Source organism: Cetorhinus maximus, chromosome 7, assembly GCF_964194155.1.
Source record: "Cetorhinus maximus chromosome 7, sCetMax3.hap1.1, whole genome shotgun sequence".
NCBI classification, from domain to species: Eukaryota; Metazoa; Chordata; class Chondrichthyes; order Lamniformes; family Cetorhinidae; genus Cetorhinus; species Cetorhinus maximus.
In genome coordinates, this window is record NC_135885.1 from 107271208 (window position 1) to 107286151 (window position 14944).

General features: G+C 42.5%; 1 protein-coding gene across 1 annotated transcript in view; it reads left to right on the top strand.

Moving 5' to 3' along the window:
- Positions 1–14944, top strand: part of LOC144682964 (nectin-3-like) — a 303215-nt gene that overhangs the window by 192789 nt on the left and 95482 nt on the right. The gene's annotated exons all lie outside the window — the stretch shown is intronic.

Sequence of the window (14944 nt, forward strand, 5' to 3'; positions counted from 1 at the left end):
TGGTTCCTGTGGAGACAGTTGTAGGCTAACAGCTGCTTTGATCTTACATTGCCTATGCCCTGCACACACGAAAACTGCTATTGGTTATATCCAGCACATCTCATTGAGTGTAAATTCTCATTGTATCACTAGCCGCTTCGAACTCCACCTCTTCTAACAATAAAACCCCTTTCATAGTACCAATTTTATTAGTAATGTAAACATATTGCTCGGTCTCTGCTAGCTAGGTGCCAGATTTCACCCCATTTCTTGAATGCTCTATTCAACAAAATGCAAATGCACCTCTACTTCTCTGTTTACATCTCAAAACTAGAACACATCAAAGCACCCAGACTAGCTGGCTTTAATCCAATTAAAATGCACCCACAGACTAAACCTCTATTTTAAAAGAAACGCATTTTCCAATAATATATACATTAATTGCGTCATGACAGTGGTGGTGAGCTGCCTTCTTGAACTGCTGCAGCCCATGCCATGTAGGTGCACTCATAGTGCTGTTAGGGAGGGAGTGCCAGAATTTTGACCCAGCGACAGTGGAGGAGTGGCGATATATTTCCAAGTCAAGGTGGTGAGTGACTTGGAGGGGAACTTCCAGGTGGTGGTGTTCCCATGTGTCTGCTGTCCTTACCCTTCTAGGTAGTGGCGGTCGTGAGTTTGCAAGGTGCTGTCGAAAGAGTCTTGGTGAGTTCCTGCAGTGCATCTTGGAGATGGTACACACTGCTGCCACTGTGTGTCAGTAGTGGAGGGAGTGAATATTTGTGGCAGAAAATAAAAGCTCATTGTGTAGCGTGCACTTATAGAAAATTGGCTAACTAACCAGAAGCACAGAGTTGGCATAAATGGGTCTTTTTCTGGTTGGCAGGATGTGATGAGTGGTTTGCCACAGGGACCAGTGCTGGGACCTCAACCTTTTACAATTAACATAAATGACTTGGTTGAAGGGACCAAAGGCATGGTTGCTAAATTTGCTGACTTCATCAAGATAGGTAGGAAAGTAATTTGTGAAGAGGACGTAAGGAGGCTACAAAGGTACATAGGTTAAGTGAGTGGGAAGAGATCTTGCAAATGGAGTATAATGTGAGCAAATTTGAAATTGTCCATTTTTCAGGAAGAATTAAAAAGAAGCATGTCTGAATGGTGAGAGATTGCAGAGCTCTATGAGATTCAGAGGGATTTGGGTGTCCTCGTGCATGAATCACAAAAGACCAATATGCAGGTACAACAAATAATTAGAATAGCTAATAGAATGTTATCGTTTATTGTGAGGGGAATTGATTACAAAAGTAGGGAGTTATGTTTCAGTTTTACAGGGCACTGGTGAAACCACACCTGGAGTACTGTGTACAGTATTGGTCTCCTTATTTAAGGAAACGTGTAAATGTGTTAGAAGCAGTTCAAAGAAGGTTTACTACACTAGTACCAGGATTGGGTGGGTTGTCTTATATGGAAAGGTTAGACAGGTTAGGCTTGTATCCACTGGAGTTTAGAAGAGTAAGAGGTGACTTGATCAAAACCTTTAAGATCCTGAGGAGCTTTGACAGAATGGTTGTGGAGAGGATGTTTCCTCTTGTGGGCGAATCTAGAACTAGGGGCCACTGTTTAAAAATAAGGGGTTGCTCAGTTAAGACAGATGAGAAATTTTTATGTGAGTGTCGTGAGTCTTTGGAACTCTCTTTCTCAAAGGGAGGTGGAAGCCAAGGCTTTGAATATTTTTAAGGTAGAGCTAGATAGATTCTTGATTGACATGGGGTTGAAAGGTTATTGGGGCAGGAACGTAGGGTTGGGGATACCATCAGATCAGCCGTGATCTTATTGAATGGCGGAGCAGGTTTGAGGGACTGAGTGGCCTACCCCTGCTCCTAGTTCATATGTTTGCATGTATGGCTGCTTTATCTTGGATGGTGCCAAGCTTTTTGAGTTTTGTTAGTGCTACACTCATCCAGGCAAGTGGAGAGTATTCCATCACACTCCTGACTTGTGCCCTGTAGACGGTGAATAGTCTTTGGGAAGTTAGGATGTGAGTTACTCACTGCAGAGTTCCTGGCCTCTGATCTGCTCTTGTAGCCAGAGTTTATATATGGTTAGTCCAGTTCAGGATCTGGTCAGTGGCAAACCCTAGAGTGTTGATATTGGAGGATTTGGCAATGTTAATGCCATTGAATGTCAAGAGGTGACAGTTGTTGGAGACGGTTCATTGCCTGGTACTTGTGTGGCGCGCATCTTACTTGCCACCTGTTAGCCCAAGCCTGGATATTGTCCAGGTCTTGCTGCATTTGTATCAGTATCCGAGTTGTCGTGAATGGTGCTAAACATTGTGCAATCATCAGTGAACATTCCCACTTCTGTCCTTATGTTGGAAGGAAGGCCATTGATGAAGCAGCTGAAGATGGTTGAGTCTAGGACATTCCAATGTTCTTGAAGCCCGTACCCTATGACCAGTGTAAGAATGAGTGAAGTGGACGGGGAAATGTAATGAATTCATTCTCTCAGAGCACTCTGAGGCTCCTACTCTTTGATATCTGCATAATCTGGATTCAGAAATAACAACTTGCATTCATATACTGCCACAGCACTAATGAGGCTTGAATCAAAGTAAGAAGTGACATCTTATGTGACTCTGACTGTGGGGAATGAATGCCCCTTGACTTTCTCGGCCTGTCTGTAGCCTTTGACCCAGTTGACGACGCTATCCTCTCCACCCCTCTCTAGCTGGGTGGAACTGTACTCCGTTCCATTTTTGTTTATTTGTCATAGCCAAATAACCACTTGCAATGAATTCTCTTCCTACTCCTCCACTATTAATTCTTGTATCCCACAAGGTACTATCCTTGGTCCCCTCCTATTTTTCATCCACATTCAGTCCCCTCAGTGACATCATTCAAAAAGACAGTGTCAGGTCCACATGTACCCCACCACCATCTCTCCCAACCCTTCCATTGTCAAAATAATCAGACTGCTCGTCTGACATCCAGTACTGGGTGAGCAGATATTTCCTCCAACTAAATCGTGAGAAGACCAAAGTCATTGTTTTCAGCCCCCACTATAAACTCAGTTGCCTAACCACCAGCTACATCCCTCTTGGCAGCTGTCTGACGCTGAACCAGACCGTTCGCAAACTTGGTCTTGTACTTTACCCCAGGAGGAACTTGCATCTACACAACCATGCTATCAGTAAGACCCACCTATTTCCACTGCTGTAACATTGCCCGACTCCACCCAACCTCAGCTCAAATGCTACTGAAACCATCATCCATGCCTTTGTTATGTCTCAAATTCAGTATCCCAACACACTAGTGGTTGGCCTCCCATCTTCCATCCTCCATAAACTTAAGATCACCCAAAACTCTGCTGCCTGTATCTTGCACCAAGTTTCATTCATCCATCACCCCTGTGCACATTGTACTTCAATGGCTCCCGCTAAGCATCACTTCAATTTTAAAATTGTCGTCCTTGATTTCAAATTATTCCATGGCCTCTGTAACATACTTCAGCCTCCTGCTACAAAGAATGGACATTGTTGTAGTCCTAATTATTGAATTCCCCTGTGTTGCTGTTTTTAAACTGGGTGCATTTGATATTGGGGAAATCAATTAACAGACACTGTTTCGGATTCCTTCTTGAGTCATTCAGGCAAAGAACCAAATGTTCTTGATTGAGAAATCAGCCAAGTTCTCATGTTGTGCATTGAAGCGCATGGATGCAGGTTTGGCTTTTTTTGATTCATAATCCAAAGCTGTTGTCTTGGCCGTGCTGTAAGGGGAATAAAGCGAAATGCTTCTGCACAGGTATTCGAGTATCGAAAGTCCCAGCTGCCATACTTCCATACCACTATCTCCCCTGCTAGAGAGAAGGTCCTGTCCCACGGGAGATGCACGACACAAACATCATCACAAGAACAAAGGCGATTGAGGGGATTACAACAAGAACTAAGCAACACAATATACCTGGAGGCACAATGTGGCTTCAGAGCAAGTAGATCCACCAGCAGACATGATCAGCTTCAAGAGAAGTATAGAGAGCAGCAAACACACCACTCTACCTTGCTTTTGTGGACCTCACAAAAGCATTTGACACAGTGAGCAGGATAGCCTCAACTGGATAATAGGAAAAGCCAGCTGTCCTCCAAGCTTCTCATTCTCATGGTCCTTCCATGCTAACATGCATGGGGAAGTTCAATTTGACAACTCCACCTCTGACAGTTTTGCGATCAAGAATGGGGTGAAACAGGGCTGTGTCTTAGCCCTTACTCTGTTTTGTATCTTTTTCTTTGTCCTACTGACCTATGCTTTCCCTGCCAACATGGAAGGACTGTAGTTCCACACACGATCAGACAGGAATCTCTTCAGCCTATCAAGACTGGTGCGACAGGTCCTGATCAGTGAACTTCTATATACAGATGATGCCGCATTATTTTCTCAGACAGAAGACCAGCTCCAGCAGCTCATGCATTATCTGTCCCATGCTTGTGTCATGTTCTCCATCACCATCTGTGTCAGTAAAACTGTTATGGGACAGGATCTTGTGCCCTTGCCTGTGATCAGACTCAACAACACACCATTGGAAACAGTCAGCAAATTCTGCTGCTTTGGATCTATGGTGACAGACAACCTATCTCTTGATGAAGAGCTCAACATACGCATTGACAAGGCAGCCACCACCTTCGACCAATTAACGAAACAGCATGGCTTATCAGCCCCTAGGCTAAAGGATGACATTTATTTTTAGATACAGGAAAGTTGATATTTGTTTCAATGTCATTACCATATAGAGCCAAACAGCTTTTCTGGTTCTCTTGGACCAAATATTTGAGTCTCATGGAAAGAATTATCACTTCTAAGGCAAGATTTATAAAATCTTCATCCAAATTTAAGTCCTAAGCTTGATTTTCAAAAAATAGACCAAAGACCATAAGTTCACTTGAGCTGTACTCTGTCTGCACAGTGAAGGAATGGTGATATATGGTGAAGGTAACTTCCAGGTGATGGTGTTCCAAGTGTCTGCTGCCCTTGTCCTTCTAGATGATAGATGCTGTCAAATGAGCCTTGGTGGGTCCCTGGTTTGCATGTTACAGATGGTACACACTGCTGTCACTGTGCGTCAGTGGTGGAGGGAATGAAAGTTTGTGGATAGTGTGCCAATCAAGTGGGCTGCTTAGTCCTGGATGGTGTCAAGCTTCTTGAGTGTTGTTGGAGCTGCAATCATCCAGACAAGTGGAGAGAATTCCATCTCACCCCTGACTTGATCTTCAAGATGGCAGACAGGCTTTGGGGAGTCAGGAGTTACTCACTGCAGGATTCCTAGCCTCTGACCTGCTCTTGTAGCCACAGTATTTATATGGCTAGTCCAGTTCCGTTTCTATTCAATGATAACCCTCAGGATGTTGATAGTGGGGGATTCAACGATGGTAATGCCATTGAATGTCAAGGGGTGATAGGTAGATTCTCTCTTGTTGGAGATGGTCATTGCCCAGCACTCGTGGTGAGAATGTTACTTGCCACTTGTCAGCCCAAGCCTCGTCCAGGCCTTGCTGCATTTGGACATGGGCTGCATCAATATCTGAGGAGTCGTGAATGGTGCTGAATATTGTGCAATCATCAGCGAACATCTCCACTTCTGACCTTACGATGGAAGGAAGGTCATTGATGAAGCAGATGTAGATGGCTTTTGTATAATTCCCTTTTAATTTGTTTTCTGCGGTCCACAGAATCGTTAGCTTCTCTTCAGAGATAACAGGGTGCACATTTCTTCGATACTGCTAGATTACCTACTATTGTTTGAAGGTCATAGCCAGGCATGGCTTCAGTCATTCTTAAAATATCTTTGTCCAGTTTTAAAATTTTAGGAAAAAGCCATGATGATATATATTTTTTTCATAAAAATACAGTATGACGTCTTAGCTCCATTGCATCATGTTAACCTGTATTTCCTTCTGAAGATCACCCTTGCTTACTAAGATACTGTCTGTGTTCCATTTGAGCCCTGCAATGAGATTTATGACAATCTTCTGTAGCAAATTTAGATGGCAAGTTTGGCATTGTGTAGCGGTTTTAGTTTCACACCGACACTGAGATGCCAAATCCGATGTTGAAACACAAACTGACTTTGGTGTGAAGAGGTAATCTTGCCTTGCTTTACTTCATCACATAGGGTCCTGATTCATGATTAGGTTGTATTTACTGTATAAGTACAGTATGTGTGTGAAGTGAAATCCACCAAAACCCAGGCTAACAAACATTCAAAAATTGAGAATGCCAATCTTTACCCTTTGTTTTAAAAAAACTTCAAAACTGTATCCGGTTTACCAGATTTTGCAATTGCATGGCTGTAGTTAAATATCAAATAAAAGCTTACCCCCAGTGGTTTTGAACGTTGCCATTTTATTTCATGGATCTGCCTTTATATCTTGTCCAGATTGATGGGAAGGACAGACAACAGTCTTCTTTGTCAACTGAGTGTTATGTATAAAATTAATTTGGCAGTGTCAAGTCAGTTTCTAATTGGTGCACAAAACCTTTTATGCATCAGTGTTTGTAAAGTCCTTATTTGCCCATCGATGAGGTATTGTCCTCTTTGGCAGTGACCAGAAATTACTTGACAATTATTAACTGTCTACTTCTAAGAAATAGATGCAGTTTGATTTGTGCCCCAGATCAGCGTGCACAATGCCTGGTAGGCCACATGCCAAAGCTGATTCAGATGCATGCCAATGATGGCTAGCAATAGACTCCAAGCCAAGTTATAGCTCTCCATGAGAATGCCTGGTTCCTCTTCACCCTTCTTCACTGGACAAAAGTTTCATGAAATTGGGGTATGGAGAAATTGACCAGGATTATTGCAGTCACTTGATCACTGGCACAGCCCCAACTCTCGCACTCCTGCCAATTAAAACTTCGCTATAGAAAAGGTAAAGTTTCTAGTATGAAAAGCGTCTTGAAAATGTCACGATCAGCAGCAGCACTGAAGTAGCGACTGAAACTCAAAAAGAATCCTAAGAGTTGGACAATTGGGATCAAGCCTATGTATGCTTAGAGTGTACTTCAGCTGGGTACCATTAACCCGATTGCACCAGTTAAATGTATGAGGAAATGGTTTAGGCTAGTATAGTTTCAGTCACTAGCACAAGATCGGACTCTTGCTGACCGGGAGAGGATTTTTTCCCCCTGCACTTGGTGAAAAACGCATTGCTATTTTATGACATGAATGGCATATTTTTTTCTGCCGAGGCAATTCAGGTCCATAACCACTGTTATACTGTCGACATCAGTCAGATGATATGCAGATCCATCTCTGTGTCCTTTAACTCCTTTGGCTATCAGGACAGGTTTATAATTATTGTGGAAAGGTAAAATAGATTACGGAAGTGCTATGTAAATCGATTATTGACAACCTGGAAGCAAGTGTGAAAACTGTAGGAGGATAAATCTGCTGGCTTTCTGTTCTAAAACCAAGATGTTTGAAGATGCTAATACTTCACACCATTCCAACTCACACCTTGCATATCATCCTATTCCTTGTCCTTTAAAGAAAAGATCATGGGCTTTTTTGTGAACGAGCAAAGGCAAAAAACTTGTTTTAGGTTAGTTGCTTCTGAGGAAAAAAACACCTTTTTGAGCTATTAGAGCAATAGAATGTGTTGGAGTTTTGTTAGGGTATGTTGGAGTTTAGGGTATGTTTCTGGGAAGTCATAGAGACTTTAGAAGTTTCAAGAAACACAGACCCTTCCTACAGATGAGTGAAGCAACAGCCTGACAAAAGTCATATTAGCAGAAATATATCCATCAGCTTCATCCCAGATTATTTCATTGCCATCCCTGGGTGCCCACGTGCAGGATAGACCCACCAGAAGTGTGGGCACAGTGATATATTGTCAGGTGGAAGAGGCAGTGGAAGCCTTCAGCATTGACTCTGGACCCTATAAAGCTCCAAGGACGCCTCCTGATTTACCACCTACCGTATCCCCTCACCTGCCAAATTACTATTCCTTCATGTAGAGTTTCACTTGGAGGATGCTCAAGAAACAAAGGCACAATATATACTCCAGGTGGGTGACTTTGTTGTCCACTATCTATGGATAGGTAGTACAACTACTAACTGAACTAACCAAAGTGTTGGAGCCTGCACAAGGTGGTGAGGGAAGCAACACGAAGAAATGGTCTACTTGACCTTGCCCTCCCCGACATACCTGTCACAAACAAAAATCTCATCAGCATCATCATCGTGAGAACTTTCATTGTATAATTTGGTACTACCACAGTGTGAAGTGAGGCAGACCAGGGACAGCAAAAACAACCCAAAACTGGGCATGCATGAAGAACTGAGAGTTATCATCAGAAGGATTAAATGCCAGCTGTGATAGGTCCTGATTCACCTATCCGTCACTTCATCAAAGCAAGTGACCAAGATTTAATAACATGTAGAAGGCCAAGCCAGGAGCAGCACCTTGGCACAAGGTCAAACCTAATTGAGTTACTGCACCTGCATGATAAGCACTAAAACCAGTAGAAGATGCATTGAGCTCAGAAATCCTCCCAAGCAGTGGTTCAGAGCAAACCTCGATCTCATCCAGTTATGAATGGTGGTGGGCAGCCAGCAAGCAACTAAATGGGAGGTGGAAACTTCATAAATATTGCCATCCTCAATCATTGTGGAGCCATCATGCGAGTGCAATAAACCAGGCTAACTTGTTTGCACATATTTTCATCCAAAAGTACCAAGTGGACAGATGCTGCCTGATCTTTTTTTAAATAAATTATTTCATGGGATGAGGACATCGCTGTTTAGGCTGGCATTTATTGCCCACCGCTAACTGCCCATGTGAAAGTTGTGGTGAGCCGCCGCTGCAGTCGTGTGGGTGAGCTATGTAGCCCTTGTAGAAGCCTGCAAGATATCTCGTAGGTCTTGCTCTGTGATAAATAGCTTGGGTGTTCAGCTACACAAAATAATTTAAAGGGATCACAAACACATACTGAAAAAAACACAGGCCATGTGCAACCTTGCTGCAGAGCGTTTCCTCATTTTATGGTTTTGTTTCAGATTTCCAGCATTTGCAATATTTCACCCTTTATTTGTTTAGACTTTAACTTCAACTACTTATATAAAATGGCAATATTTCAGCAAAACAGATTAAGGACCATCTTCTACGAGTGCAAGTGTAAACTTGTTTCCAAAGAAATTCATACTTTACAGCAACAAAAATTTAACTTATCTATGATAGGAAAATATAGCACAAGCAGATAAAAATGGACTTAAAAATATTATTTAATATTCAATGAGAAAAAAATATTTTAACATTAGAATATTGTAGTGCAACTACTTTGTGAGGAAATAAAGAAAAAACAGCTCTTGAAGTCATCTCCCAATTCTAATTGCTTTTGGGGGAAAGAATTACAAGGTTCGGATGTGCAGATCTGCAGAGTGTGACCTTTATTTGAATAGTAATTCTAAACAGTCAGTAATAAGCAACCCACAGAATTTCAAGTAGGTTGATTTGCGAAAGTGCTGCATTAACAATTTCTGTCAAATGGCGCAAAAGAAAATACAAAGAAATACATTATATAATCCCGTAGCGATTGTTGCATGTGTAGCAATGCTTGACTTAAATGGAAGATGCTGGTATATCAGAGCTTTGTCTATTGAAAATTTAAAATTGTAATATGATTTTATTACGCAGAGCTTTGAAGTTGTCTTGGATGCTGCCACATACGTTGATAGCATAACCATATTTTTTAAGATTGCAGCAGGATTATTGTAGTACCTATGAAAACTAGTGTTTCTATTCTGCTTTATGAGAAAAGTGATTGAATGAATCAGTTTCTTTACATTTTGACAGGTTGCCCCAGATGGCTGCATGTCCATTAATTTATAGAATATTTTTAGTATACATTATAAAAAGCACACTGACAGTAAACGTACTTAAATAATATTTATTGCATTTGTGACTTAGCATTGTTACAATACATTTATGGAAATGTTATTTTTATTGCCTATAAGCAATCCTCTCTTGTATATATTTCAATTTTTAGAGCTATTTTATTCTGATAATCAGATCATATGTGACGTTCTTTATAAGTCATTATGCAAGTTTTGAAACAGTGCAAAATATACCTAATACCAATGTTTAATTGTCACACAAGGAAAATTATATATAAAAATACATAGGGGGCTATTTTCTCTCAATGCTTTAGGTGCTAAAGAGTGTCTGAGGTGGCCACGATGGAGTCACATACTGCAGTACAAAAACAGAATTACCTGGAAAAACTCAGCAGGTCTGGCAGCATCGGCGGAGAAGAAAAGAGTCGACGTTTCGAGTCCTCATGACCCTTCAGCAGAACTTTAGCAAGTTCTGCTGAAGGGTCATGAGGACTCGAAACGTCGACTCTTTTCTTCTCCGCCGATGCTGCCAGACCTGCTGAGTTTTTCCAGGTAATTCTGTTTTTGTTTTGGATTTCCAGCATCCGCAGTAGTTTTTTGTTTTTATCACATACTGCAGTGCCTGGTTAGCCCACATGTGGTGCAGGATACCATCTTTGTAAAGGAGTTGAACCGCGTTAGGAATGTCCACACTGAGAATAATGAATGGCTGTAATAATGAATTAAATTGTCTCTTAACGCTCAATAAAGAGACAACAAAACTTTTTGCTAGCTAGCGCTGCAACTAACAATCTGTCCTAACTGACCAGCTGAACAGGAGTAAAAAAGAATCTTTGGTGAGGGTTATTGCTGCTATGTAAAGCAGTGCTCAGCTTTCATTATTTGCTGCTGGACATCGGCTGACTGCACTCTGTGTTTGAAGTGGACTTTTGCACATTAGACCACTTTCCGGGAAACTTTTGTCAATATTGTATCAATGTTTATTCTGGAAATTCTCTAGGTGAGATCCTGAAAGAGAGTGAGTGCTATGTCTCCTTACTGGAAATCATTTAGGAATCACCAGAAGAAAGTCGACGCTTGATCATGAAGATCTAGTTAGGAAATCTTGCTTCATAAGGAGGAGGAATGGGAAGAAGGTATGAGGCTAAACAGAGCAGCTGGAGGAGACAGTATGAGGAGGGTTCCCGATTTGTGATGACTTGCTGCAGGATCCACAATGTAGCAATCATAAGACACTAGTTGTTACCACTAGCAATTATCTGAAGGGTCAGCCTGTGGAGCCAGAAGAGGAGGGGAGCTGGGGGAACACCAGTGGGTTCACTTGCCACCATCTAATGCTTTTGTCGGGCATTTCCACTATCAGACTTTGGAGCACTATTGTTAGGAGTAGTAGCATAACGGTTATGTTACTGGATTAGTATTACTGAGGCCTGTATAAGTGCTTCAGAGACATGAGTTCAAACCTCACCAGCGCAGCTGGGGAATTTAAAATTGATTACTTGTGTTACAGACAGAAGAGAGACAGGCAAACTGTACTTATTTTTCTCTCACCACTTGTGTGTAAGCAGAAGGTGTTTGAATTATTTTTTAACGTTTGCAGTGGCGTGTTTTCCCAAACCCTTGGTTTGTGTGATCCAATTTACTAATATCCTGCAGCAAACTCGTGACATTTCAGTGTGACTCAATTTTAGCACCCCCACACTCATGTAATTAACTTCTCTCCCTCACTTCAGATGTAGTCACTAGTGCTTGTGAAGTGGACTTGCCAGCTTGGGTTAAGGGGCTGGTACAATAGACACACATGTTTTACAACTATGGAAAGTAACAGTACAAGATCCACAGAAATGAATATTGGTTCACGTGATTTTCAGAGGCAAGTGGGGAATTCTTTCACGGTAACGTTCGAATTCAGCTAGCTGAAGACTGGAGTTGCAGAGTTGGTGCTGGTGTTACAAGATGAAGTAGGTACACGGAGACTGGGTCAGTTCTGCAGGCGATGGGAAGAAATCTTCCTGTAGGCTGTTGTTCTGCCTGGAGGTCTCCTTCTTGGTGGTTCACCAGTTGGATGTTGAACAACAGACTGCTTGTGAGGTTAAAGATGTAATGTTAAAACTGTCCAAAAGGCCACAGTCTTGGGTCATGTGACATGGTTCATTAATAGTTAATTGCAGCTTAACGATCAGTTTCTGTGCAGGTCAAACATGGATAAGGAAATCTCCAGCAGGTTACCACCTGCCGCCCTTTCATCAGTTGGTGAATCAGTACTCTCTATTGAACTCCACTTGGAAGAATCACTGCGGTGGCAAGGGCACAGCTTGTCCTCGAGGTGGGTGACTCCAATGACTGTCACCAAGAGTTGGGTTGGTAGCAACACTACTGACCAAGATTTCCAAGTCCTGAAGAACATAACTACTACATGGGGCTGTGGAAGGAACAGAGAACCAACACAAGGGAAAAATCTACTTAACCTCACCTCACCAATCTACTTGTTGCAGATGCAGCTAACCATGACAGTATTAACGGGAGTGACCACCGCACAATCCTTGTGGAGACAAAATCTGGTCTTCATGCTGAGGACCACCATACTAAATGCAATACACTCAGAACATATCTAGTAGCTCAAAACTGTCACCTGTGAGGTACTGTGGACTATCAATGGCAGCAGAATTGTATTCCACCACAATCTGTAACCTCAAGGTCTGGCATAGCCCTCACTTTATCAGTAGCATCAAGCCGTGGTCCAATTCTGATTCAACGAAGAGTGGGGTATGTGGATAGCATTAGGCATACCTATAAGTGAGGTTCCAACCTGGTGAAGCTATAACACAGGACTACATGCATGCTAAACAGGAGGCAGTATGCTATAGAGAGAGCTAAGTGATCTCTCAACCACCTGATCAGACCAAAGCTCTGCAGTACTCCCACATGCAATTATAAATGGTGGTGGGCAATTAAACAGCTAATGAGAGGAGGCTCTACGAACATCCCCATCCTCAATGATGATGAAGCCCAGCACAGGACAATGTTGAAGCATTTGCAACCATCTTTAGTCAGAGGTGCTGTGTGAATGACCATCTCGGCTCCCTCCTGAGGTCCTCAGCATCACAGACTCCAATTTCAGCCAGTTCGATTCATTCCTTATACCAAGAAATGGCTAAAGGCTATGGACCCTGGCAGTTTGTGGTTGCAGTACTGAAGACTTGTGCTCCAGAACTAGCTGCATTCTTAGGCTAGCTGTTCCAGTACAGCAACAACACTAACATCTACCCAGGTGTGCTGTACACAAAAAGCAGGACAAATCCATGCCAGCCAATTACCACCCATCGGTCTGTTCTCAACCATCAGCAAAATGATGAAAGAAATTGTTGATAGTGAAGGGACATTTACAATGCTCACCAATAACTTGCTTACTAATGCTCAATTTGGGTTCTGCTAGAGCCACTTAGCTCCAGACTTCATTACAGCCTTGTTTCAAGCATGGACAAAAGAGCTGAATTCCAGAGAGTCTGCCCTTGATATCAAAGAAGCATTTGACCAAGAGTGGCATCAATCCTAGTGAAATAGAAATCAATGGGATTGGAGGACATGGGGTTTTGGTGGAGGGTGGAATCTCTGTTGGCTGTAATCATACCTAGCACAAAGGAAAATGGTTGTGGTTGTTGGAAGTCAGTCATTTCACCCAGACATTGCTGTAAGAGTTCCTCAGGACAGTGTCCTAGACCCAGCTATCTTCAGCTTCTTCATGATAGACTTCCTTCCATCCCTCCATCATATTTGATACTTCGTCTGTTATATGGCAAGTAACATTCATGTCACACAAGTGCCAGGCAATGACCATCTCCAACAAAAAAGAATCTGACTACCTCGCTTCAACATCCAATGATATTACCATCACTGCATCCCCCATCATCAGCATCTTGGGGGTCACCATTGACCAGAAACTTAACTGGACCAGCTACCATTAATGCTGTAGCTACAAGAGCAGGTCAGAGGCTGGGAATTCTGTGGCAAGCAACTCACCTCCTGACTCCCCAAAGCCTGTCCACCATCAACGAGGCACACGTCAGCAGTGTGATAGAATGTACTTGCCTAGATTAATGCAGCTTCAACAACACTCAAAGCTTAACACCATCTAGCCTGCTTGATTTGCACCCCATCCACCAACTTAAATGTTTGCTCCTTCCACCACCAGTGCACAGTGGCAGCAATGTGTACCATTTACAAGATGTACTGCAGCAACTCTCCAAGGCTCCTTCAATAGCACCTTCCAAACCAATGGCCCCTACTTTCTAGAGGAACAAGGGCAGCAGACTCCTGGGAATGCTAATACCTGCAAATTCCCCTCCAGGTCATGCGATCGCCTGACGTGGCACTATATTATTTTTTCACTATTGCTGGGTCAAAATCCTGAAACACCCTCGTAACAGCACATGGATCGCAGTGGTTCAAGAAGGGGACACACTGCCTTCTTGAGGGCAATTTATGATGCACGATAAATGCTGGTCTTGCCAGCAATGTTCACATTCCATGAACGGATAATTTTAAAAATGTGTAATCTTCCATAACTAGCGGTCCATCAAGAAGTCCACCATTTACCCACACTCCTTTTAACCTGTTGCCCGTGAAAACATAAAGAAGATGACCAATTTCAGCACAACCAATTACCGTAATCACTCTTTTTTATCTGAAGGAGAAACAAACTCCTTGACATCACCAACAAAAATTGTAAATATTAAGCTATTTGTCCTGATGCTTATCATATAAGCTCTTGCCTACTCTGGTGCTTCTGTGAACTGCATTCATTCATTCATTCCTGTCATCCTCTGCCCAGAAGGTTGACTGCCATGGATCTCCACTCCTGTCTGACCTGTGCTGCCCTTAGATATTCCATCTAGGTCAGCTGCATCCAGTCAATTATAGCTGTCATCCATTTTTCCTCTGCTTCTTTCTCCAATGTTTTCTGCCGATCTTTCTCTGATGCTAATACAAAGCGCATACATAAGAAATAGTGTGCCCATCGAACCATTCAACATGATCCTGGCTGACCTTGAGCTTCAATTCCACTTTCCTGCCT